The sequence below is a fragment of the Camelus bactrianus genome, chromosome 9 (genome assembly GCF_048773025.1).
Source record: "Camelus bactrianus isolate YW-2024 breed Bactrian camel chromosome 9, ASM4877302v1, whole genome shotgun sequence".
In the NCBI taxonomy this organism is placed as follows: Eukaryota; Metazoa; Chordata; class Mammalia; order Artiodactyla; family Camelidae; genus Camelus; species Camelus bactrianus.
In genome coordinates this window covers 42,398,677-42,425,186 of record NC_133547.1, presented here as the reverse complement: position 1 = coordinate 42,425,186, position 26,510 = coordinate 42,398,677, and the positions used below count along the sequence as shown (strand labels likewise).

The window sequence follows — 26,510 nt, the reverse complement described above, 5'->3', positions numbered from 1 at the left end:
GTTGTCATTTTGTTTTGTTTATGGTTTCCTTTGCTGTGCAAAAGCTTGTAAGTTTAATTAGGTCCCATTTGTTTATTCTTGCTTTTATTTCTATTGCTTGGGTAGACTGCCCTAGGAGAGCATTTTTGAGATGTATGTCAGGTAATGTTTTGCCTATATTTTCTTCTAGGAGGTTTACTGTATCTTGTCTTATATTTAAGTCTTTGATCCATTTTGAGTTGATTTTTGTGTATGGTGTAAGGGAGTGTTCTAGCTTCATTGATTTACATGCTGCTGTCCAATTTTCCCAACACCATTTGCTGAAGAGACTGTCTTTATTCCATTGTATGTTCTTGCCTCCTTTGTCGAAGATTAGTTGACCGAAAGTTTGTGGGTTCATTTCTGAGCTCTCTATTCTGTTCCATTGGTCCATATGTCTGTTTTTGTACCAATACCATGCTGTTTTGATTACTGTAGCTCTGTAGTATTGTCTGAAGTCTGGGAGGGTTATTCCTCCAGCCTCTTTCTTTTTCTTCAGTAATGCTTTGGCAATTGTAGGCTTTTGTGATTCCCATAAATTTTATTGTGATTTGTTCTAGTTCTGTGAAATATGTCCTGGGTAATTTGATAGGGATTGCATTAAATCTGTAGACTGCCTTGGACAGTATGACCATTTAAAAAATACTGATTCTTCCAATCCAGGAGCATAGGATAGCTTTCCATTTTTTTAAGTCTTCTTAAAGACTCCCTTATGCATTTTTAATAGGGTAGGTTTAGGTGATAATGAACTTCCTTAACTTTTGTTTATCTGGGAATGTCTTAGTTTTCCCCCTCATTTTTGAAGGACATTTTTGCCTGATATAGGATTCTTGGTTGACAGCTTTTCTTTTAAATTTTAGCACTTTGTACATTCTGGCCCACTGCCTTCTCACCTCCAAAGTTTCTGATTAGAAATCTGCTCATAATCCTATTGAGGACCACTCTTATGTGATAATTTGCTTCTGTCTTGCTGCTTTCCAAGATTTTTTCTTTGTCTTTGAAAGTTTGATTATAATGTGTCCCAGTGTGGGTTTCTTTGAGATTATCTTTCCTGGAGTTCATTGAGCTTCTTTTATGTTTATATTCATGTCTTTGATCAAAATTAGGAGGGTTTCAGCCACTATTTCTTCAAATATTCTCTCTACTTCTTTCTCTCTCTTCTTCTGTGACTCCCACAGTGTGTATGTTGGTCGGCTTGATGTGTCCCACAGGTCTCTTTGGTTTTGTCTGCTTTTCTTCAAACTTTTGTTGTTGTTGTTGTTGTTGTTGTTATTCTTCAGACTCCATAATGTCCATTGTTCTTTTTTTTTTAATTCACTGATTCTTTCTTCTGCCCAATTAAATTTGCCTCTGAATCCACCTAGTAAAATTTTCATTTCAGTTGTCATACTTTTTTTTAAACATATTTATTGTGGTATGATTCCTATACAGTAAACTACACATATTTCAGATGTACAATTTGATGAATTTTGATAGATGTATATACCAATGAAACCACAACCACAATCAAGGTAGCTAACATTTCCATCACTCCCCAAGAAGTGCAAATTTTGAACTCTCAATTTATCCCTTCCTTCCTCCTTTACCCTCTGGTAACCATAATTTGTTCTCTATGTCTGTGACTCTGTTTCTGTTTTGTAGATAAGTTCATTTGTGTTATTTTTTTACATTCCACATATAAACTATATTATATGGTAATTTTCTTTCTCTTTCTGGCTTACTTCACTTGGAATGACAATCTCCAGGTCCATCCATGTTGCTGCAAATGGCATTATTTTATTATTTTTTTACAGCTGAGTAGTATTCCATTGTATATATGTACCACATCTTCTTTATCCACTCTTCTGTCAATGGACATTTGGGTTCTTTCCATGTCTTGGCTATTGTAAATAGTGCTGCTGTGAATACTGGAGTGCATGTGTCTTCTCAAATTATATGTTTCTCCAGATATATGCCCAGGAGTGAGATTGCTGGGCCATATGATAAGTCTACTTTTAGTTTTTTGAGGAATCTCCATACTGTCCTCCATATTTACATTCCCAATGTACATTCCCACTGTTGGTGGGCCAACAGTATAGAAGGGTTCCTTGTTCTCCACACCTTCTCCAGCATTTATGGTTTGTCAGCTTTTAAATGATGGCCATGACTGCTGTGAGGTGATACCTCATTGTAGTTTTGATTTACATTTAGTGATGTTGAACATCTTTTCATGTTCTTGTTGGCCACCTTGATGTCTTCTTTGAAGAAATATCTATTTAGGTCTTCTGCCCATTTTTTTTTATTGGGTTGCTTATTTTTTTTTTATATTAAGTTGTATGAGCTGTTTGTATGTTTTGGAAATAAGTCCCTTGTTGGTTGCATCATTTGCAAATACTTTCTCCCATTCTGTAGGTTGTCTTTTCATTTTGTTAATGGTATTCTTAACTGTGCAAAAGCTTTTAAGTTTAATTAGGTCCCATTTGCTTATTTTTGCTTTTATTTCCAATATTCTAGGAGCTGTTTCAAAAAAATATTGCTGTGATTTATGTCAAAGAGTGTTCTGCCTATGCTTTCCTCCAGGAGTTTTATAATATCTGGTCTTTTTTTAGGTCTTTAATCAATTTTGAGTTTAACTTTAATTCTATCCTGTTGCATTGATTTATGTATCTGTTTTTATGCCAGTACCATACTGTTTTGATTACTCCAGCTTTGTAGTATAGTCTGAAGAGAGGAAGCATGATTCCCCAAGCTCCATTCTCCTTTTTCAAGAATGTTTTGGCTATTCAAGGTCTTTTGTCTTTCCAAACAAATTTTAACATTTTTTGTCCCAGCTCTGTGAAAAATGTCATTGGTAATTTGATAGGGATTGCACTTAATCTGTATATTGCCTTGGGTAGTATGGCCATTTTAACAGTATTGACTCTTCCAGTCCAAGAACACGGTATATCTTTCCATCAGTTTATGTCATCTTCAGTTTCTTTCATCAGTGTCTGATAGTTTTCAGAGTACAGGTCCTTTGCCTCCTTGGGTAGGTTTATTCCTAGGTATTTTATTCTTTTTGGTGCAATGGTAAATGGTATTATTTCCTTAATTTATTTTTCTGCAATTTTGTTGTTAGTGTATAGAAATACAACTGATTGCTGTATATTAATTTTGTATCTTGCAACTTGACCAAATTCATTGATGAGATCTAGAAGGTTTCTAGTAGCTTCTTTAGGGTTTTCTATATACAGTATCATGTCATCCATGAACAGTGACAGTTTTACTTCTTCTTTTCTAGTCTGAACTCCTTTCATTTCTTTTTCTTCTCTGATAGCTATAGCTAGGACTTCCAAAACTATGTTGAATAGAAATGGCAAAAGTGGGCATCCTTCTCTTGCTCCTGATCTTAGAGGAAATGCTTTCAGCTTTTCACCATCAAGTATGATGTTAGCTGTGGGTTTGTCATATATGGCCTTTATTGTGTTGAGGTATGTTCCCTCTATGCTCACTATCTGGAGAGTTTTTTTTTTTTATCACAAATGGATGTTGAATTTTATCAAAGCTTTTTATGCATCTATCGAGATGATATGTTTTTTATCCTTCAACTTGTTAATATGGTGTATCACATTGATTGATCTGTGGAAATTGAAAAATCCTTGCATCCCTAGGATAAATCCCACTTGATCATGGTGTATAATCATTTTAATGCATTGTTACAGCCAGTTTGCTAGTATTTTGTTGAAGATTTTTGAATCTATATTCCTAAGTGATACTGGCCTGTAATTTTCTTTTTTTGTGATATCTTTGTCTTGTTTTGGTATAAGAGTGATGGTGGCCTCACAGAATGAGTCTGGGAGTGTTCCTTCCTCTGCAATTGTCTGGAATAGTTTCAGAAGGAGAGGCGTTAACTCTTCTCTAAATATTTGGTAGAATTTGCCCGTGAAGCTGTCTGTCCTAGACTTTCATTTGTTGGGAGTTTTTAAATTACTGACTCATTTTCAGTACTGGTAATTGCTTTATTTATATTTTCTATTTCTTCCTGATTCAGTCTTGGCAAATTGTACCTTTCTAAGAAATTGTTCATTTCTTCTAGGTTGTCCTTTTTGTTGGCATATAGTTGCTCAGAGTAGCCTCTTATGATCTCTTGTATTTCTGTGGTGTTGGTTGTAACTTCTTTTTCATTTTTAATTTTATTAATTTGGGCCCTGTCCCTTTTTTTCTTGATGAGTCTGACTAAAGGTTTATCAATTTTGTTTATCTTTTCAAAGAACCAGCTTTTAGTTTCATTGATCTTTTCTATTTTTTGGTCGGTATTTCATTTATTTCTATTCTAATCTTTGTGATTTCTTTCCTTCTACTAACTGTGGGTTTTGTTTGTTCTTCTTTCTCTAGTTGCTTTAGATGTAAGATTATTTGAGATTTTTTGTGTTTCCTGAGGTAGTCTTGTATCACTATAAACTTTCCTCTGAGAACTGCTTTTGTTGTGTCCCAAAGGTTTTGGATCATTGTGTTTTCATTTTCATTTGTCTCAGAGTACTTTTTGATTTCCTCTTTGACTTCTTCAGTGATCCATTGGTTGTTTAGTAGCATATTGTTTAGCCTCTATGTGTTTGCAGTTTTCTTCTTGTAGTTGAATTCTAACTTCATAGCATTGTGGTTGGAAAAGATGTTTGGTACAATTTCAGTTTTCCTAAATTTACTGAGGCTTGTTTTGTGGGCCAGCATGTGATTGATTCTGGAGAATGTTCTGTGTGCACTTGAGAAGAATGTGTATTCTACTGCTTTCAGATGGAATGCTCTATACATATCAATTAAGTCCATCTGGTCTAATGTGTCATTTAGGGCCTGTATTTTCTTAATTATTTTCTGTCTGTATGATCTGTCCACTGATGTAAGAGGGGTGTTAAGGTCCCCCACTATTATTGTGTTATTGTTGATTTCTCTTTTTATGTCTGTTAACAGTTGTCTTATATATTGAGGTGCTCCTGTGTTAGGTGCATATACATTTACAACTGTTGTATGTTCTTGGATTGATCCCTTGAGCATTATGTAGTGTCCTTCTTTGTCTCTTGTAACAGTCTTTATTTTAAGATCTATTTTGTCTGATATAAGTATTGCTACTCCAGCTTTCTTTTGGTTTCTGTTTGCAAGGGATATCTTTTTCCATCCTGTCACTTTCAGCTTGTATGTGTCCTTAGCTCTGAAGTAGTCTTTTGTAGACAGTATATATATGGGTCTTATTTTTGTATCCACTCAGCCAGTCTGTATCTTTTGGTTGGAGTGTTTGCTTAATCCATTTACTTTCAAGATAATTATCGATACATATGTTCTCATTGCCACTTTGTTAATTGTTTGGGTTTGTTTTTGTAGGTCTTTTTTTCCTCTTTCTTCTTTTTGTTCTCTTTTCTTGTAGTTTAATGATTGCAGAGCTACATTTTTTTGTGATTACCATGAGGCTTTCATGTAGAAGTCTCTCTATATATACACGATTGTTTTAAATTGCTGATCTCTTAATTTTAAATGCATTTTAGATATCCTTCATTTATACCCTCCTCCCCTCATGATTACTTTTCTTGTTTCTAGTATGGCCTTTTCTTTTTTTACCTAGAGAAGTTCCTTTAACATTTATTGTAAAACTAGTTTGGTGGTGCTGAATTCTTTTAGTTTTTGTTTATCTGTGAAGCTTTTGATTTCTGCTGAAAAATTAGCTGATAACCTTATGGGAGTTTCCTAGTATGTTATCTGTTGCTTTTCTCTTGTTGATTTTAATATTTTCCTCCTTATCCTTAATTTTTGAATACTGTGTTCCTCACTGTGTGGAATCTGTGTGCTTCCTGGACTTGGGTGACTGTTTCCTTTCCCAAGTTAGGGATGTTTTCAGTTATTATCTCTTTGAATATTTTCTCAGGCCTTTATTCTCTCTGTTCTCTTTCTGGGATCCCCTATACTGCGAATATTAGTGCATTCCATGTTGTATCAGAGGTTTCTTAAACTATTCTTTCTTTTCATTCTTTTTTCTGTTCTACAGTAGTGATTTCCACTAATCTGCCTTCTCAGTTCACTGATCCATTCTGCCTCATTTAGTCTGTTCTTGGTTCCTTCTAGTGTATTATTCATTTCAGTAATTGTATTCTTCAGCTCTGTCTTTATTCTTTATATTTTCTAACTCTTTGCTAAAAACCTCCCCCTGTGCATTTGTACTCCTTCTGAGTCCTCTGAACATTTTCACCATCATTACTCTAAACTCTTTCTTGGATATATTGCCTATTTCCTCATCATTTATTTCTCCTTCTGGGATTTTATCTTGTGCCTTGGTTTGAAAGATATTCCTTTCCTGCCTCATATTATCTAAAGTTCTATTTGTATTTTTTGGGTAGTTTAGTTACATTTCTTGACCTTGGAGAAGTGGCCCTCTATAGGAGACATCCTATGTGTCCCAGTAGTGCACTCCTCTCTTGTCGTCCAAGGGCCAGGGTCAAGCCAGTCCCAGGGTTGATTCTGCATTTGTGTATTCCTTCCACAGGCTTTGGGATTGTTGTTTTCTTACTTCTGGCATCTGCCCCCTTGGTGAGTGAGGCTGGACTAGAGGCTTGTGTAGGTTTCCTGGGAGGAGGAGTTGGTACCTACCCACTGCTGGGTAGAGCATGGTCCTGGCCCTCTGGTGGGTGGGGTCATGTCTAGGGGCACATCTAGAGGCAATTTTGAGCTCAGGAAGTCTGCTTATGGGTGCAACTTCATTCCCCCTCGTATGTTGTTTGGCCTGAGGCTTCCCAGCACTTAAGTCTACCAGCTGTTGGGTGGGGCTAGGTCTTGGTGCTAATGACCCAAGCAAGATGTCAGCCTCCAGGAAAACTCATTAAATGAACACCCCAAGAGAGTGAAGTGTCTGTTTCCAACAGTCTCGTAGGGCTCCTAGAGTTAAGTCCCACTTGTCTTCAAAACCAGATGTTCTGGGGTCTCCTCCTCCTGATGTGGGAAGCCCGGGCTGGGGAGCCTGATGTGGGACTCAGAACTCTCACTTCTGTGGGAGGGCCTCAGTAACTTAATTATTTTTCAGCTGTGGGTCACCCACCCTGGGGGTATGTGGCCCCATTATATTGTGAGTACACCCCTCCTACTGTGGTTCTGTGGTTCCCTCTTTATGTTTCAAATTGAAGAGGATCTTTTTGCTAGGTTTCAGTCTTTTTTTTTTTTTTTTTTTTTTTTGATGGTTGCTTAGCAGTCATTTGTGGTTTTGTTGTAGTCATAAGGGGAGGTGAGCTCATGGTCTTGGAAATCCAGTTATTATACTTTTAAGCCCTAGAATTTCTTTTTGGTTGTTTGTTTTTTTTTTTAAAGGTCTCTATTTATTGATATTGTCACTTTGCTTGTACATCATTTTCTTGACTTTCTTGACATCTTTCATTAATTTTGTAAGCATCTTTAAGATAGTTGTTTTAAAGTCTTTGTCTAGTATACCTGTCATCAGGTCTTTTTTAGGGACAGTTTCTGTTATTTTTTTCCTTTGAATGGGTCACACTTTCCTGCTTCTTTGTATGCATTGTGATTTTTTTTCTTTTTTTTTAAACCATTTTTTAAAATTCTAGTTTATTTACAATGTTGTGTTAGTGTCAGGTGTACACAAAGTCATTTAGTTATACAAATATATTCTTTTTGCGTAATGTTCTTCTTGAAAATTGGACATTTTAAGCTAACAATGTGGTAACTCTGGAAATCAGATTCTCCTCCATCCCTAGGTTTGCTATTTATTGTTTGTTTGTTTGTTTGTTTGTTTGTTTGTTTGTTTGTTTGTTTAAAACTGACTTGTGTCAGGGATTAGCCTGAGTTATAAACTTAAACTCTTTTCAGGGCATGCATGGTCACTTTCTAATATTCCCCATATATGCAGTTGTTTTTAAATGTCCTAGTCTTTAATGTCTGGATCCCAAAATGGGAAAAAGAGAAAAATGAAGGGAGAGGAAAGGGTGCTGGTGCTATAAATCTGGAAATCACTTTACCCTGAGGGGGAGGGGCTTGCAACAACAGGAGAGGCAGCAACAATGGGTGCCCACCTTTTTGTCTGTAACTCTGTGATTAGAAGCAGCAATCAGATCATAGGCCCATGATATTTTGAGGAGAGGGTTCTTACTGTCCACCCTGGTGCCTGCAATCTGTGTGTAAGCTGCTCCAGGAAAACGTCCACAGCTGCCCGCCACAAGGCTGGAGGTCGGGGATGGGTAGCTGGTGCTAAGAGCTGAAGTTGACCAAAGTTAACCACAATCGAAGGTTCAAGTTTTCTCCTGGAAGTTTCAAGCATTCAATAGAGTACAGTTCCAAAATAGCTACATCAGACAGAGTCTGCCAGTGCAGTTGTGGTCTAGGGAGGGTTTCTGGTGCTTTCTGCTCAGCCTCTTCCCAGAACCTCTCTTTCCTTGCCTTCTTTTTTTAAACAAAGCTATTTCATCAAATAACTAAATATGCCTAATTATATATATATGTATAGATTTGCTTATTTTTGAGCTTTTAAAAGTGATATGCTTTATACAGTCTTCTGACCTTCTTTTGGGGATCTTCTTTTTGCACCCAACATTGTTTTTAAAGTTTTGATCTGTTTTACATACAGTTGTTACTCATTATGGACTATTACATAGCAGTGAAAGTAATATGCATGCCAGTTATTTACCTATTGTTCCTGGAGTCCCAACATATACCATTTTAAACTCTGGTTTCTGATGCTGGGACTCTGCAAACCACATTTCTCCATATTCAGTTGGCATCCTGTTAGGTTCTGCCTATAGGGGACACTGAAGAAAGATTGGACGGTAGAGGAACACAGAAGGGATCACCTTTCTTTTTATCTATGTTTATCTCTGTTCCTTTCGGTGAGTCTCCAGTGGTGACACTTAGCTCCAGCCTGCAGTCCTTTTTTCATTCCCAGAGTCAACCTCCTGCTTCCTCTCAGAGGCACCATCAGCAGTGGATGGTGTCCCATCCTCAGAGGGTAGAGCCCTTCTTAGAGCCCCTCCTCCAAGCTTCTGGGATGTCTATAAAACCCTCCCCTTTTGTTTCCCCACCCTGGAGTGTCATAGCTAATTCCTGACTTTCTATCCAGGGATGAGCTCAGCACTCCCTTTGTCTTCTTTCAGCCCTCCAGTGCCTCTGCTACTAACACCCTGTATTAAATCCCCTCTGACTGAAATACTTAGTGTGGCTTCTGCTTTCCAGACTGGATCCTGACTGATACAGTGTGAATATGCCATAATTTATTTACCCATTCTCCTTTTGATACATGCTGGGACGGTTTCCACTCCTTTGCTATTTGAACGATACCAAGTACAATTTGTACATGTGTCCTGGTACACAGTTCTAAAGTTTCTCTATGTATATGACTGAGAAGTAAGATGCTAGGGTATACAAACGATCCATTTAATAAGGTACAATCATATTGTTTCCAGTTTACATTCCTACCTGCAATGTATACAATAACCTGTTTATTCACATCTCCAAATTCCACATATGCCTCCATGAGACATGAGTGTGGAGGGGCCCAGGGCCTGGATGGTGAAAGAGGCTTAGGGCACAGAGGCTGGCACTGAGAGAACCCATATGCCCATGGGTCCCAGCCCAGCCAGGTAAATTTCTATGTCCATGAGGAAGGTTCACTGGTGCTCTGACCTTTGCACCCAGTTTTTGTGTTGGTCAAGGGCAAATCACATATGTTCTCCCTATATGTAAGATAGGGCAACAGGCACTGTTCACTTGTTAAAAATTATGTCATGAGAGCCCTTGAGAAACAATGCTGCTACACTGAACAGATGTTCACTGAACATTACTTTCCTTTTTTCTTGTCCCTTTCCGGCACTTAAAGCCACTTCTTAGAGAAAGTGGAAGAAAATGAAAAAAGCAAACTTCCAAGCAAATCACAATTCTGATCTCTATCATTAACAGAGCATTCATTAATTGCTTACCAACAAAAAAAGGAAATAGGAGTCTGAGTTTTACTTTGGGCCCCTTTATGGTGAGAACTAGAGTGAACTGATCTTTCTCAGAACTTTGGGATAATGAGAGGAGAGTGTCTGACTCAGGATTCCCCTCCCTTGCTCACCCCTTCTACAGGCTTCTCAGAGGAGACAGAGAAAAAGGGGTAGAAAAAACAGACAACCTCAACCAGGACTCCTCAGGGACAGGTCAGCTGGTGTGACCCAGCTCAGGTAGAGGAACAGGGTACTAATTGTTCATGAGTAGTAATTTCAGAAACATTGGCCTGGATCCACTGTCCAAAAACTACCTTCCTCACCTATCACCCAAGAGTTCACTATGGGGATTTTATTCACTCAGGTGTTAAAATGTGGTAGGAAGGAATTCATACTAAGCAACTGACAACTTACAAGAGGTGTCCAGCCCAGTCTCTCTCCTAATACAGCAATATGTTTAGCATCTGACCCAGCAAATGGGGCCTTGGCTGGAAGAATGACCATGACAGGGATTTGTTATCTCAAAGAGCAGCCCTTTTGGTGCCTGGACAGCCTGGACAGCTAGAAGGCTCTTCTCATACTGGTCACTTCCTGCCAGGCAGAGCCACAGAGCAAAGGTCTGCCAGGCAGGTGGCAGGATGGTGCCAGTCCATGAGGAATACAGGATGGGGCAGACCCTGTCCCAGCCCCTCGGCAGTCCTGAGAACACACACCTGTCCTGCACCCAAAGTGCTGACTGCTCCCTGGGTGATGGAGACAAGCACACAGTAGGACAGTCACCTGATAGCCTGGACACTCTGCTGTGTAAGCAGCCTAGTCACCAGCTGGCTCATGTTGGGGATTTCCAGGTGCCTTCTAAGGTATTCCTGGCCTGATCCTGGCCTTGTGTCCTCCCTTCCAGCAGCCCAAGCCCCCAAGCTGGGGTGTACTAAGCTGGAGCTGTGTTGCCTCCTGGGTTTCAGGAGCGGCTGCTGATTGGCTTGGGAATTAGCCAAGGGGGTCTCAAACTTAAGGGTGCAACAGCCAGGAATTGTTGAAGCATTGTTTGAGCACCACAAACACTTTCCTGTCCTGCCTGGAGGTGACAGACAGGGGAGACAGGGATAAATGTAAATTCACACACCCAGGAGTCCCCAAAGCACCAGGACAGGATGGGGAGAGGGATGGACAGGCCCCCCTGCCCTGCTTTGAGAGGCAGAGAAAGTGACCTTGGCACTGAGCTTGGAAGGAAGGGTCAGAGTCCACCAGACAGAGAAGATGGTGGGACGGGCCCCTGGGAAGGTTGCGAAGCAGGAAGGAGCCGTCCTTGAGCTCCTGGGGCCCACTTCCCTCCACACCTGGCACAGGGTCTGGGTGGTAGGTGAGGGTCAGGCTGGCTGTCTTTGGGACGGAGCCCTGAGCAGGAACTCCAGTCCTGGGGACTGGGCCCAGCTGGACCAGAACCTGCATGACTCGGCTTCCCTGTAGGTCAAATGGAGTTTCCGACTCAAGCTTTTGCAGCCCTGGCAGATGGACGCCCCCCTCTCAACTTGCATGTGAGCACACGGAGGCCCAGGGGAGCTGCTTCAGGAGAGCAGAGGGCAGAGCTGAGGACAGAGCTCAGGACTCCTCTCCTGGCCTCTCAGCTGCATAGGGTGCAGGGGACCCCAGAAGTTTCACTGGCTTCCTGGGGCGGGGGGGAACCGAGAGTTAGAGAATGATGTGGCATCTGGGAGAGCAGGACTCGCCTCACGTGGTGTGGGCTCTGCTCTCTTCTGGGAGGGGAGCAACAGGCTGTGCTGGGAGAGAGAGGAGCTGGGGCAAACAGGAGGCTGCGCTGGCTGGGAAGAAACCCCCTTTCTGGAGAAATCAAGAAGGGTGCAGATTTACGCTGCATCAGGAGAGATTCAGGCCAGGCCCCAGGAAGAACATCCAGGCTGCGGGCAGTGAAGACAGAAGGGTACAGAGCTCTCCGCCAACTTGGCAGTGTCGTCTCCTGTTCCCAGGACAGGAAGCGGTGAAGCCAGTTCCCTAATTAGGACCCAGTCAGAGTCAATCACATGGAGGCACAGCCAAGGGGAAAACCAATCAGGGCAGAGGTGAGCTTTCTCCAAGATCTTTCTGGCTTTGGGCAGAGGAGAAGATGGCAGGGATGGGAGAGAAATGTAGTTTCCCAAGCCAAGGCCCAGACCTATTTAAAGGCTTAATATTTTAAAAGGTCTGAGGTTGGGATGAAGACAAAGGAGGACTAAATAATTTAGGCAAGCAAGTGATGGTGATGCTGCCCAGGTTTGTACCTTGTCAGTCTCAAAGCAGCACCATTGGCCTCCTGGGAGAAGGAGCACAGGTGGTGATGCTGGAGGAGACAGAGGAGGGAGTGAGCACAAAGCCAGCCTCTACTGCAGCTTCATGGGCTTGTTTCTCAAGGCATTTGTACTTGTTACCTTCTGCTGCAGAGCAAAGACCCCTAAGCTCAGTAGCTTAAAACAAGCATTCATATATCATACAGTGTCTAAGGGTCAGAAATTGGGGGAGCTAAGTCACTAAGTTGTTGTGGCTCAGAGTCTCTCACAAAGTTTCAGTCAAGTTCTCTTGGGGCTACGGTCACCTGAAGGCTTGACTGGGACTATAGAATCTGCGTCTAAGACTGACATGGTTATGTAATGAGCCTAAGATGGCCCCTCACAGCTGACTGGCACCATTGGCTCAAAAGGCTACTGGTGCCAAATTCAAATTTTTACACACACAATTTTTTGAGATATATCTTTAGCCATTTTGACCTGCCTGCTTTGTACCCCTCAAGACACTACACCCCACATTTGCCAGCCATTAGGACAATAAACTCTGGTGCTATTGAAGATTCCAAGCCATGGCTGCCCCCTGGAGCTCTCCCAGCTCGAGACTCCCAACATGTTGCTAAATAACACCATCGAGACGTGAGAGACCCCCTCCAACTCCCTCTCCCCCAGGAGTTTCCTTGCCCTCCTCCTCTTCTGGGTGGTGGCCCCAAGCCATTGATTATGGAAGGTCTCATGCTGTAAAAGGCTTCCTCTGCATGTGAACCTGTCAAAGCCAAAATAAAGCTCACTGTCTGCTACTGGAAACCTCCTGGTCATCTTTTTCCTTGAACAGCCCCCAAATCCCTCCAACTCACCACACATAGCTGTTGGCTAGAGGCCTTAATTCCTCACAAGGGTCTCTCCACAAGGCTGTCTGAGTATTGTCAAGGGCAGCTGGCTTTCCCTCACAGAGAGAAATCTGAGTGAGTACAGCCATGTGGAATCCACCATGCTGTTTGATGACCTAGTCACACACACACAAAACACACCCTCACTTCTGTTGCATTCTGTTTGTTGGAAGTGAGTCACTTCTAACAAAATCCAGCCCACACTCAAGTGAAGGGAATGAGGCTCCACCTCTTGAAAAGAGGAGTATCAGAGAATACGTGGGCACATTTTAAAAATCACCACAGCTCTTTCACAAGCATTCTGTCCCAACTCATCTCACCTCCTCTTCCCCAGGGCCCTGTGAGGTAAGCAGGGCAGGTAATAAGGCTGAGGAAGGCCAAATTGAGACAGGAGGGAAGGGGGCAGGGCACAACCATTACAAGAATGACAGCCATTGAAGATATGACAAAAACTGGTTAAAACCAACTAGGCCCAAGATGGCAGAAGATTCACCTTCCAGTAGACCTTGAGCCTCATTATACATTAATTGTAATTCATTAGCATGCTAACAACACACCCACAGGTTCCATGACAGTTCTGAGGCTGACCATAAAAGGCCAAAAAGTGGATGGTGGCCCAATTCCTGGAAATCCCTGCCCTTTCCCCCAAATAATTGGAATGATCCTCCCCCTTGTTAGCATGTGAAATTAAAAACTGCCATAAAATCTAATCACCACTACCTCCCCTGACCCCACTGCCCCACACACACCCTGGGACCTCTCTTGCCTTCTGGGACAGCCTACACCTTGTCTATGGAGTGTGCACCTCCCTGAATATATATACTTTCACTCTACTTCAGCTTGCTCTTGAATTCTTTCCTGTGTGAAGCCAAGGATCCTCACTTAGCACAGTGCATCCCTGAGACTCGCCAGAGACCTGGGATGTGACCATCCTTTTGCACCCCATTTTCCTGCAACTGAATGACCTGGCTGTGCTCACATGCCTGGTATGTGAGACTGGAACCCAGGACCCGAAGAGCCTCCTCTTCCCGTCCACATTCCTCACACAAGATCCCCTTATCTCTGCATGGTGTGTCTCACTTTTCACAATTTTTTCTTCTATCATCTTCTGGTCCTCATGACAATCCTGTGAGATACACAATGAATTACCAAACAGAACAGTCAAAAGAACCTAGGTTCTGGTCGTGCCTTTGGCACAAATAAGCTGTGTGATCTTAGGAAAGCCCTGTTCCTTGTCTGGACGTCCTTAGCCTTCTCTGTAGGATGTTAAAAGATTAATGTTCAAATAGGATACAATGATAATGCTTGCTCAGATACAAATACACCCGTGCCAAAAATGAACTCATTAATTAATGAGGAAGCCCTGAGATATTACAACAAATTCTACAGAAAACTCAAAGAACTATAAGTTTGTAGCCAGATAAGGAATGCTGAAGTGAATTTATAGTTACAAACAAGAACTGGCAGAACTGGTCAATATCCATAGGAATCAACTGCACCCATGGTGGAATGGCCACAGTTTGCATTTCTTTAGAAAGGAATTAATTGCTCTCTCAGTTTTTAAACTTTTACCTCTACAGGCTGTAAAATAGCCTAGTCAGAGACAAACTAGGCAGAAGTTACCAGGATCAATGAGCCATCCAGGGCAGGACTCCCACTTAATTTCTAAGTCTCACAATTTTTCCTTACACATATAAAAGTTTGGGCATTAATCCCTGACACATTCCCTGGTTGTAAGCCTCCACTAGCTGATAAGAAAATCAAGGCTCAGCCTGTGGGTGGCAGACTGGGAGCTGTCCCTTCCAGTTGTCCCCACAAGGGTCTGCCTCTTGCTTTCCCCTTCCCTCAGCTCAACCCAGGAGCACAACAGTGACGCTCCCTGTCTTCTCAGGACACCAGAGACTCCTGAGGAAACGTGAGTTTTCTGTCTCCTTCTCTTGTCTTGGCCCAGCAGCAGGGCCTTTATCCATATTGACTTGAACTAGTTGATAAATAGCATATGAGTCAAAACCAACCTAATTAGCAAAGGCACTTATGTTAATAAATGCCTTTCAATCCATACAGGGAGCTAACACACTCAAAATTAAGAGGGAAGAAAAGCCATTATCTGGAAATGCCTGGGCTCCTACCTGAGCTGAGCCCTGTGAAGTCATTAGGGGTAATTATGGGCTATTACTTGCTATCATCCCAGCAAGACAACTAGCCCCAAATTACAGTTAACACCTAGGGCAGCATGTGGCCCCTCTGAGGCAGGGAAGTTAAGGCTAACTTTCTAATTCTCTTCCATTCCACTTGTGAGTCCCCCCACCGAGCCCCTCCACTCCATCACTCACATCTCACCCCAACAGATTTGTTATGCCAAGTTTTCTTTTGTGACCGGGAATTTCAAGAAGCCTCAAAGAGCTTTCCTGATTCTCCACTCAAGTCACTCTGAATTGGCTTCTCCGGCCCTGAGGGAAAGTTGAGGAGGCCATTGGGCATGAGGTGGGGAGAACGGGTATCTGGGTTGGGAGGGCCAGAGAGGAAAAGCCACAGGCCCAAGGCTACGGAGGCTGGCTGCGGCTGAGCTACAGAGCAGAGAGAGGTGGCGAGAAGATGGAGAGGGCAGAGATGCTGAGAGTCTGGGGTGAACATTTGAGGCTTCTACAGATCTCCTTCTAAAGAGGGCAGAGCAGTGTGTGGGGAGTGGAGTATATGGACAAAGGGTGATTTGCCTTCCCCTACCCAATATTCCAATCAAACTCTTTGTGGAAGATTAAATATGGCCAGAGTCCTTGCTCTTCCTCCCTCAGATATAGATTCTATTTCTGCAGTCTTGGAGTCTGGACTGTTCTTGTGACTTGCTTTGACCAGAAGAGAGTAGCAGAAGGGATACTGCATGAGTTACAGAGCCTAGGTCTCAAGATGCTTGCAGCTTCTGCTTTCCTTCAGAACACAGCCTGCAGACTGCCAAATAAGGAAGCCATTCTAGTCTCCTGGAGGGTGAGAGGTGTGGGGACACACTGGGATCCCCAGAGTGGTAAAGAGAAAATTTTGAGCTACTGAAGATACAGAAAGAAATCTTATCTCAACTTCCCCTATCTGACCAAAGCAGAGCCCCATGAAAGCACCATTAACCCCTCCTCCCAGGGACTTCCCTGTGAATTCAGCTGCCATGGAGACAGACTGCTTATTTCCATTAGCATCAAAAAGCCCAGTCCAGGTGAACCTTTCATATTTTCCCACTGAGGCCCTAATAACCCCCTTTTGTTAAGTTGGGATATATGACTTCATTATTGGGAGCTCCTGTATATAAGTAAACAAACCTTATCTTTTCTCCTATTAGTCTGTATATTGTCAGTTAATTTGCAGGCCCTCAATTATTGGACCTAAGTTAGAGGAAGAAGAGTGTTGCTCCCTACAGAGGCTCTGAGGAAGAAAACAGAGAAGCCCAACATATAGCCAGCCCCAAGGCTCCAGACCTGTGGGTGAGGCCGTCTTGGCTCTGCTCATCCAGCTGAGCCCGGCCAGCAGCTGAAGGTATCCACATGAGAGCCCAGGCAAGACCAGCAGAACTGCCCAGTCAATCCACAGAATTGTGAGAAATAATAAATATTTTTGTTTTAAAATACTAAGTTTTGGGGTCGTCTGTTACATAGCATTAGCCAACTGATAAACACATAGTTTGCATTTGCTATACATGCCCTGTGCTTTTCTCACTCTATTTCCTATTCAGAATTCCTCTGTCATGGCCCTAACTTCTGACTAAGACTCTTTGCTTGACCAAACTTTACTCAGGCTCCTGAACTTTCTCCTAGGCCCATCTGTGCACATTCTTGTAAAATCCAGTTTTAGCAAGAATTCTGCTAAGTCAATTCAGGAAGAAGCCCCTACCCTCAATGTCTGCTTGCATTCCTCTTCCTCCACTATCCCTCTGATCACCCTGGCCTGTCTTCAGTAAAAACCCTGTTAGGTCTGTTGAGCCAGAAGCCCCCTTACCCCTGATGTTTCCTCAGTTGTTTTCCATCCACTGCCCCCCACCCTGCTCCTTGGCTATAAATTCACTCTGGCCTATGCTGTGTTCAGAGTTGAATCCAATCTCTCCCCCACTGTAAATTCCCATTGCAGTGTCCCTACACCTATCATGATGGTCCTTAGTGAAGTCTACCTCACCAGGCTTTAACAAACGTCACTGAATAATTTTTTCTTTAACACTTCACATGATCAATCACACATGTACCTCAAGACCAAGACCAAAGAACCCCACCTCTAAGCAGCAATCCCCAACTCCTCAAGTACCTTCTCTCTGCATTCCTCAGCCCTTCATCTCTACCTCCCTTTTCATGTCAATGCCCTTCTTCTGTCTTGTATTGCAGGTATTTATGGGTTGTCTGATTTCCTTGCTGGATGGTCGACTCCTTGAGGACAGAGTCTCTGTTCATTCATGAGCACCTACCATATGCCAGGTGCTGTTCTAGTCACTGCCTATACAGCAATGAACAACACAGACAAGTCCCTGCCCCCATGGAGTCACATTTTCCTTTGGGAAGATGTGAAACCCAGCAAAGGGCTCATGAGCCTGAGGTACAGAAAGCCAAACTATGATAGCAAAAGTTTGCAGCAAAGTAAAGATGTATTGCAGGGTGCCAAGCAAAGGAGTGGGGAGACAAGCCTCAGATCCACTTCAACTTGCTCTTTGTGTTAGGAGCTTTTTTAAAGAGGAATAACAGAGGCTGGGATTAATCACTGTCTTGTGACATTTCTTAATTGTAGTTTCAGGATTCAGGATGTCTCTGGTTTACAGTTCCCTGGCCAAATGGTCCATGGCTCAGGGGTCTGTTAGATCATCTTGTATTGCTTGTTTTCTGAGGGGGAGGTAATTAGGTTTCTTCATTGATTTCCGCTTGGAGGAGGTACTGGGGATTGAACCTGGGACCTCTTGGGTGCTGAGCATGCACTCTAACACCTGAGTTACACCCTTGCCCCTCTGTTAGCTCATCTTGCCCTGGAGAAACAACCTGAGTCTGTACATTAAGGATGATATCTATAACAGCAATTTTAGTACATTAACAATGTTATCGACAACAACAATTTTAGTCATCTGACTCTGGTTTATGAGTGTTCAGTTAGCATAGGGTTGAGGTCAAGAGGACAAGAAATGGAAAAAAAGTTTTGGATAGAGAGTGTAATCAAACTCGGAAATGGAACTTGATTTTAGGGTGACTCAGTTTCAGATAGACAGTAGATACATAAATGAACAAGAAAGAATTAAGTAGAGCCAAGTGCTATGCCAAGCATTAAAACAGAGTGAAGTTATTTTGAGTAACTAGGTAGATTCTTAAATGGCATGTTCTGAGGAGGTATCTTTGAGGAGGTGACATTCAACCTGAAATATGAAAGTCAAAGAAATATCAAGACATAAATTCAGAATAAGAGTATTCTAGGTAAAGTGAACAGCCAGAGCAAAGGGATGGAAGAAGTGAGGGGAATCCAACACCTTACACGTACACAATGTTATATGGGAAATGCATTTCAGTTAAAAAAAAAAAAAAAAACAGGCAAGGGAAATCTGGTTGAGAAGGGGGTTGACCCTGAAGCCAATAAAGCGTAAGCTTCCAGGGACCCTCGTGGATGCCTCCAAAGCCCAGTACTGCCCCTGAGCTGGAGAATAGGGGAGGACAGAGTTGGGGGATGCATCCAGAGAAGAATGCAGGAACCAAGCCTCACAGTACTTTGTGAACAAGAAAAAGCCCAAAGAGTTTGAATTTTATGCTAAGTTTAATTAGAATCCATCAGAGAACTTATAGCTGAAGTGAGATATAACTAAGTTAAATTTTTCAAATTTGACTCTGGCTGTTTTGTAGAGAATGGATTTGGGAGGCAAGAGTATAAGCAGGGAGCACTGTTAGGAGAATACTAGGAGAGATGATGGTGGCTTGGACTAGTGGGGAGGCACTGAAAATAACTAAAAGTGTTCAGAAGTGAAATGAAAACATATGTCCACACAAAACCTTTTATATGAATATTTATAAGGACTTTACTTGTAACTGCCAAAACTAGAAGGAACCCAAATGTCCTGCAACTGGGAAATGGATAACCAAATTATGGTACATCCATTCAATGGACAACTACTCAGCAATAAAAAGGAACAAATTTCTGATATTTGCAATAACATGGATGAATCTCAAATGGATAATGCTAAGTGAAAGTAGCCAGGTTAAAAAGGCTTTATACTTTATGGTTTCATTTATATGATATCCTTGCAAAGGTAAAACTGTAGGGACAGTAAACAGATCAGTAGTTGCCAAGGGCTGGGAATGAGGGGAGGGCTGACTAAAAGGGGCATGGAGGAAGTTTTTGGATTAACAGAACTTTATTGTGGTATTGGTAGCATGATTATATACGTTTGTCAAAACTTGCAGTACTATATCCCCCCAAAGGATAAATTTTTCTGTGTATAAATTATACCTTAATAAAGAAAATGGAAAACTATGGTCAGGTTTGAGATACAGTTTGAATGTAGAGCAAAAGGACCTGCTGATGGATTGAACAAGGATGGGCGACGACAGTGACTCATCCCACAGCTTGAGGAAAATATGTCCACGAGTTTTTTGATACTCTCTCCTTCAAAGGTGGAGCCCAATTTGCCTCTCTTTAGGTTGTGGGCCAAATTTAACAACTTATTTCTGTTGAATAGAATGCGGCAGCAATGATGCTGTGTGACTTTAGAGACCAGGACATAAAAAGCATAGGTTGCTTCCTTCTTGCTCTCCCTCTGGAATCCCTTACTCTGGAGAAGCCAGCTGTGACATCATGAAGACATTCAAACAGCCCAGCTCTCTGGAGAGGTCTCATAGCAAGGGGCTGAGGTCTCCTGTCAACAACCAGCACCGACTTGCCACGAGAGAAGGTGAGAAGAAGGTAAGGGGAGTAGGTGGAAAGTGGAGGAATGAGTGGGGAACTTTGAGGAAGGCTCTGTGCAAAATTATAACTGTCACATTTGGAACCTCCAGGTTATTCTTAAGAAGCCTCTTTAACTCAGGGTACCCAAGGCCTCAAACTCTCTACCAAAATCTTGTCTCATCTCCTTTATTCACATAAGGCTTGTCTGATGACAGATAAAAGTATTCACCTTCCCAGGGCTGTCTGCATTCTTATCAAGAGATATACATCTGAGAAGTAAAATAGGAAATATTTGATAAGAGGTGGGAAGATTTCTTGAAATCCCACACCCACTTGTTTGCCAACTGCCTAAGGTCACTCTGAGTGGTAGGGCTTTTCCCCTCACCCTGGGAGCTGACCCCTGGGGACTGTCCTAGAGCCAAGCAGTTGACAGAGCTGCCTTGTTGGAGAAACTGGATACATTTCTTAGCTCTGAGACCAGACTGGTGCGGCCTGTAGTTGACAGTGAAGGGAACCCACAGTGAGAGCACTTGAGTGGGTTAAACTGATGCAAGGATGGGAAGAGAGGTAAGAGAGAGAGGAAGACAGATTTAGAATGAGAAACCATTTAGATATTCAGCTGGGCTTGGATTCAGGGGGTGGAGATAAGGGAGATACTACTTTCCCCATATCCATCTCTGGTCCACGTAGGGGAGAATACAGGGAGGCCTTAATGCAACTAACTGGCACTGCCCTTCCTTTCAAACTTAATTTAAGATTAGACTGTACCTGGGGTGAGCAATGAGGGAAAATGCAGTGACCTGGGAAATAAGAGAAGAGGATATGAGGACACGAGTGATGGGAGAGCCTAGGCAATCCAGTTGTCTGGAAAGTGCCTGGGCCAGGATAACCTCGAGGCAAGGAGGCACGAAATTTAAGGAGACATTCACTCTCAAGATCATATAGATGTAAAGATGGTCCCAGAGAGTGGTAATGCCTTAAGTTTTGTACCCTGGGTGCCTCATTTGCATCACTCTAGCCCCAACACTGATCCCTATACCAACTCTTCTTTGGCTCTAACCACGTCCTAAAAATGAACAGAAGAGGACAGAGAAAACCTGCAAGGTCTGGTCTCTCTTGCTGGACTGCTGTGTTCATCATGCTGAGTCTCTGAAAGTGCCCTCCTTGTCGGTGCTCTCAAGTGCATTCACTCATAATTGGGATCTGTGCAGGAGACAAACCACTCTCCACGTTCCAGGCAGAAAGTCTCAGATTCGCTTGTTCCTGTCAACGCACCCTTCAGACTCTTTTCACACTCACCCCCTGCCAGTAAGGAACACATCTCCTCAGACTGATTTATAGACATGTTCATCTCTGTATGGACAGGATATCTGAACTGAGCCTTCCCAAACTTCCAGTTATCCAGAGTTTCCTGTGCAGGACTGAATGCTTGGTAATTCGAGCCCCACTCTCAGGTATGTTTGTATGGATTTCTCCACTCTCTCATGTCTCCTTATATGATCTCAAAAGACTGGAAACATTCTAAATGCTTGCAATCAACGACTGAGGAAGACATCTTAAAATGCCCCAATCTGGCTGGTTTCCCATGACCACATGAATCTCTCAGCAGAGCCAGTGTCAGGCTGGACAGGACCTAGCTGAGCGGGGGGCTCTGGCTGTTCCTCCCGCCACCTATTCCTGCACTACACAGGTCCCCCACCTGTGCGGTGGGCCATTTGGTGCTTCTCCTGGAACTCTTCAGTCTGTGTTCCTCATCTAGCCTGTGCAAAAATATGATAAAACCTGGGGTCCACTGCTGAACTGGCCTAAAGCCTGGTGATCATTGAAAATGAAAGTCATTTTTAGCTCTGAATATTTTATGACAGGTAATCAGAGCAGAACAACAACATGATTTATTAATGGCTGATCACCCAGTGTGGATATTAATATATTTTGCAGCAGTGTCAACCAGACGGATATTACTTCAAGGGACAAGTCTAATGCGGCCAAGTGTATTATCCAACCGCAAAAAACTTCTCCAGGGACTCATCACGAGGGCCTTCCAAACACCATTTGGTGGGGCAGGAAGGGCCACGGTCACGTCCGAGGCACAACCAGTCTGGGCTAAGATGCACTTTCTTTAGCAGAGATGTTAACGTCTGATGTCTGAACTAGAGCTCAGCATTGTAGCTATTCAACGAAGGATTGAAAAGAAGTAAACAGACTTTTTAGTCTTAGGAGAGATTTAGGTTGCTATGAGGGAAGCTCACAGTAATAAGCAGTTCTAGTCTCTTGTGCTGGAATGCTGTGTTCATCCTGTCCAGTCTCTTACACTGCTCCTTTGGGCTATGTTGTCACACCCACGCAGTGCTTAGGGTTCTGCACAAGGAACTGAAACCCCTCTGGGTCTCCTACGTACTCTAAGTAGGAAGGAATTTGATACAGGACATTCAGAATGGCTGGAAAAGCTGGAGCAGTGGGATGACTCCCTGGACTCCACAGAAATGACCACCTCAAAAGGCAGTGAGCCCAACCTGGATCTTTCTGTAGTTTGTTGTCATGTACATATTAATTAACTGTTAAGGAAATTAAACTACTAAACATACATTCTGAGGGTAATATAATACAAAACCTATTCTATTCTGCATAATTTTTTCATGAAATTCTGGCTTATTTTGTATCAACTTGAGCTGCTGCAGTTCATATGAGTGCCTATTTCACCCCAGCATCATCAGAACTGGGCACTTTCATTAAACATTTTTTTAAGTTTGTTTTTTTTTTATAATTAAGAGGCATTTTTATTAAAAAATTATTCTTAGATCATCTTAGATGACACCCAGCCCAAGAAAATCCCAACAGAATGCTGGATCCCAAGACCACAGACTGAGGCCGGGAATTTAATTTTTTTCATTAATTAAATGCTGTTACACTTGAAAAAAATTTCTTAAACATTAGCATTTTCCCTTACACTTGTGTGTAGTAGTCTACTCTTCCTTTTCTGTTTGTCAGTTATCACTTCTTGTTCATTGCCAATTTATTGAGGGCCTATTTTAATCATAACTTCAAATAAGGTATTTATGCAGTACAGATTTTAACCCTTTAGGACCTCTCAATAATACAAGTATTAGTTCATATTTTTCCCAAACAGGTCCCTTCTTTTTATGTCTTCCACTAGTACAGGACTTTAAGCATATGGATGGATAGATAGATAGATAGATAGATAGATAGATAGATAGATAGACAGATAGATGATAGATAGATAGATAGACAGACAGACAGATAATCTCCTAAGTAAATAACATGTTACTAATTACAGTTACCATGTACTGAGCCCCTATTCTGTGCCAGACAGCAGGCTATTGATATACAGTATCTCTTTTAATCTTCTAAACAATTCATCTTACAAAAGAAGGAACAGTCTCTGGAGAGTTAAGCAACTTGCAAGAGGTTTTATGACATGATCATGATTTAAATGTAAGTCTTTCTGACTCTAAATTCTATGTTCAATTCGCCCATGATCTACTACTCTTTCTAATTACTGCTTTAATTACTTTTTCGGTCAGTATTTTCTTCTGCACTTATTGAGTTGGTCATAATAAATATAAACATATAAATAGAATATAGGATTTCTCTCTTATATTCTGTTTATCATGAATATGAATATAATAGGAAAAATGAACATTACAAAATTAAATTAAAATAATTCATTATAATTTAATTAATCAGCATAAATAGGTTGTGCTGCAGAAGAAATTATACAACAAAATTTTAATGACTTACAAAAAAATTTTGAATTCTCTGATGTGGGTTAGTGGGGACTCTCTCCAACCAGTGATTCAAAGCATTCTTTATCTCAGTGTGTTGCTATTACACTCTTAATATTTCTGTTGTTCTTTCTTCCTTCCTGATGTTCCAAGATTCTTTCTTTTATAATTTTCTTTCTGTTTAGAGAATTTCTTTTAGCCATTCTTTTAGGGTAGGTCTGCTAGACAAATTCTCAAAATTTTCCTTCCTCTGGGAACATCCTGATTTCTCCTTCCTTCCTGAAGGATATGTTTGCTGGATATAGAATTCTGGATTGACAGTTCTTTTCTTTTAGAAGTTGAAAAATGTGCCACCTTCTTCTGGCCTCCGTGGATTTTTGATGAGAAAACCTGCTGTCATTCAAATTGTTTATCCCCTATAAGTAATACATCTTTTCTCTTTTGCTGCTTTCAAGATTTTTTCTTTATTTTCAGTTTTCAGACATTAGACTTTGATATATCCTGGCACAGATTCTGCGGGTTTGGAATTTGGAATTCCATTTTGGAATTCTATTTGGAATTCCTCACTTTCTTGAATCTGTAAGCTTAGGTCTTTTGGAAAATTTTTCAGGATATTTAGAAAAATTTTCAGCATGATTTTGAATACTTTTTAATCTCTGCCTTCTTTCTTGCTCCTTCTAAGACTTTGGTGACACAACCAATTAAATCTTTCGTAAAGCTCCACAAGTTCTTGATTTTATGGGGTTTTTTTGTTTGTTTGTTTGTTTTTTGCTTTATTTTATCTCTGTTGTTCAGACTAGGTAATTTCTTTTGTTCTATTTTCAAGTTCATGGATTCTTTCCTCTGTCCTCTCAATTCTGCTACTGAGCCCATCTACTGAATTTTTTATTTGACTATTATATTTTTAAGTTCTAAAATTTCCATTTGCCTCTCCCTTATCTTCCATTTAATTACTGCAACTCTCTCTGTTTTCACTGGCTTCAAATATGTTTACAATGATCCACTGAAACATTATTATGGTGGATGCTTTAAAAACCTTTGTCAGATCATTCTAACATTTATGTCATCTAGATGTGGGTATCTGATTATTGCCTTTTCTCATTCATATTCAAAGATTTTCCAGGTTCTTGGTATGAGTGATTTTTGATCAAAATATGAAAAATTGGGGTACTATGTTATAAGGCTTTGGGTTTTATTTAAATTTTATGTTTTACCAGACCTCCTCCAACACTGTTACGGTAGGTGCCACCTTGTTATTCTCCACAGAGAAGGCTTTTGCATGGGGTCTGAGATTTCCAGTATAGTTTGCAAAGCCCTTGGTGACTTTTCAAAATATTACTAAATGCAACAGTAAAACTACTTTATTCACCACAATAAGGGGAGTGGGGAAGCCCAGGTAAATCAGCCCAGTTATGCCTACCTGGCTGACTCATCTTTCTTTAAAATAGAGTTCAGTGTTTTTTTCAATTCACTAATAAACTAAAATTCCATTTCTAGATATTTCCTTTTCTTGTGTCTCATTTATTTTATGAGTAAGCAAATCCCTATAAGGGGCAGCTTTACCTAGTCCTCAGACTCAGATCCATCTTCACCTTGACTAATCGGGAAGTAAGAAGTTCACAAGTCTCCTTGTCAGATGCAACCACATAAAGCAAGGCACAAAGATTGTTCTTCTTAAGGTATTTCTTGGTAGAATGTTTCAAATACATTTTAGAAAACTGTTTCACAAAAATAACGGTAACTTTATTCTTAAAATATTCAATGTGAAGAACATTCCCAAAATTTCAAGTTTTTCCATTTACTTTAAACTTCTCTCATAGAAGTTGTTCAAAATTTCCAGAATCAAAAATTCCTAAACTTCTACTGGATGAGCAAGATCCAAATTAAACTCCAGGTTGATTTCTTAGGTTTCTTGCCTTTCTGTGGCACCATCTTGAAGGCTGGCTGGGCAAATAGAGAGAGCCTAGCTGACTCATTTAAAAGAGAATTAGTTGATAGTCAATGAGAACAGGCTGTGCTATGGTCTGAATGTTTGCGAACTCCACAAATTCATATGTTGAAATCCTAACTCCAAAGGTAATGGTCTTAGTAGGGGGCACCTTTGGGAGGTACTTAAGTTATAGAAGGAGGCCGCATAATGGGGATTAGTGCCTTATAAAAGAGGCTCCCAAGAGATGCCTAGCCATGTGAGGACACAACGAGACATTTACAGTCTGGAAAAGAGCCCTCACCTGACCATGTTGGCAACCTCATCTTGGACTTCCAACCTCTAGAATTGTAAGAAATAAGATTCTGTTGTTTATAAGCTATCCAGCCTATGGTATTATGTTCTAGCAGCTTGAAAGGACTAAGACAGCCCCCCAGTGAGAGAGAGCCCAGGCCAGGGTGAAGGAGAGGACAAGAAGGAGCATTCTGCAATATACTAGTATTTGAATAGCACCCAATTTTAAAAATCAACGTCAAAAAAGTTATTATAAACCTATTATTAGAGGAGGCTGTAGTAAGCAATTGGTCTCTATGCTTTTGAGTCAGAATTGAGTCAGATTCCTATGTATACTTCTCTGTATTCCTAATTTCTCTCACTAAAATATTCATTCTTACTGTATATTAGGCATTGTTGTAGACACTGCAGTACAACAGTGGACAAAAGAGAAAAAAATTCCCCTATCCTCAGGGAGCTAAAATTCTAGTGAAGCAAAGGCACATAATAAGATAAATATATAGTATCTTGGACAGTGATAAGTTCACTGGAGAAAAATAAATCAGCAAAGGAGATTTAAATGGTCA

General features: G+C 41.4%; 1 long non-coding RNA gene and 1 pseudogene across 1 annotated transcript in view; both read right to left on the bottom strand.

Moving 5' to 3' along the window:
- The window catches only part of LOC141578627 (uncharacterized), an 83,459-nt gene that overhangs the window by 29,245 nt on the left and 27,704 nt on the right, over positions 1–26,510 (bottom strand). The gene's annotated exons all lie outside the window — the stretch shown is intronic.
- LOC105063706 (ribosomal protein eL22-like 1 pseudogene) lies at positions 25,287–25,676 on the bottom strand (annotated as a pseudogene).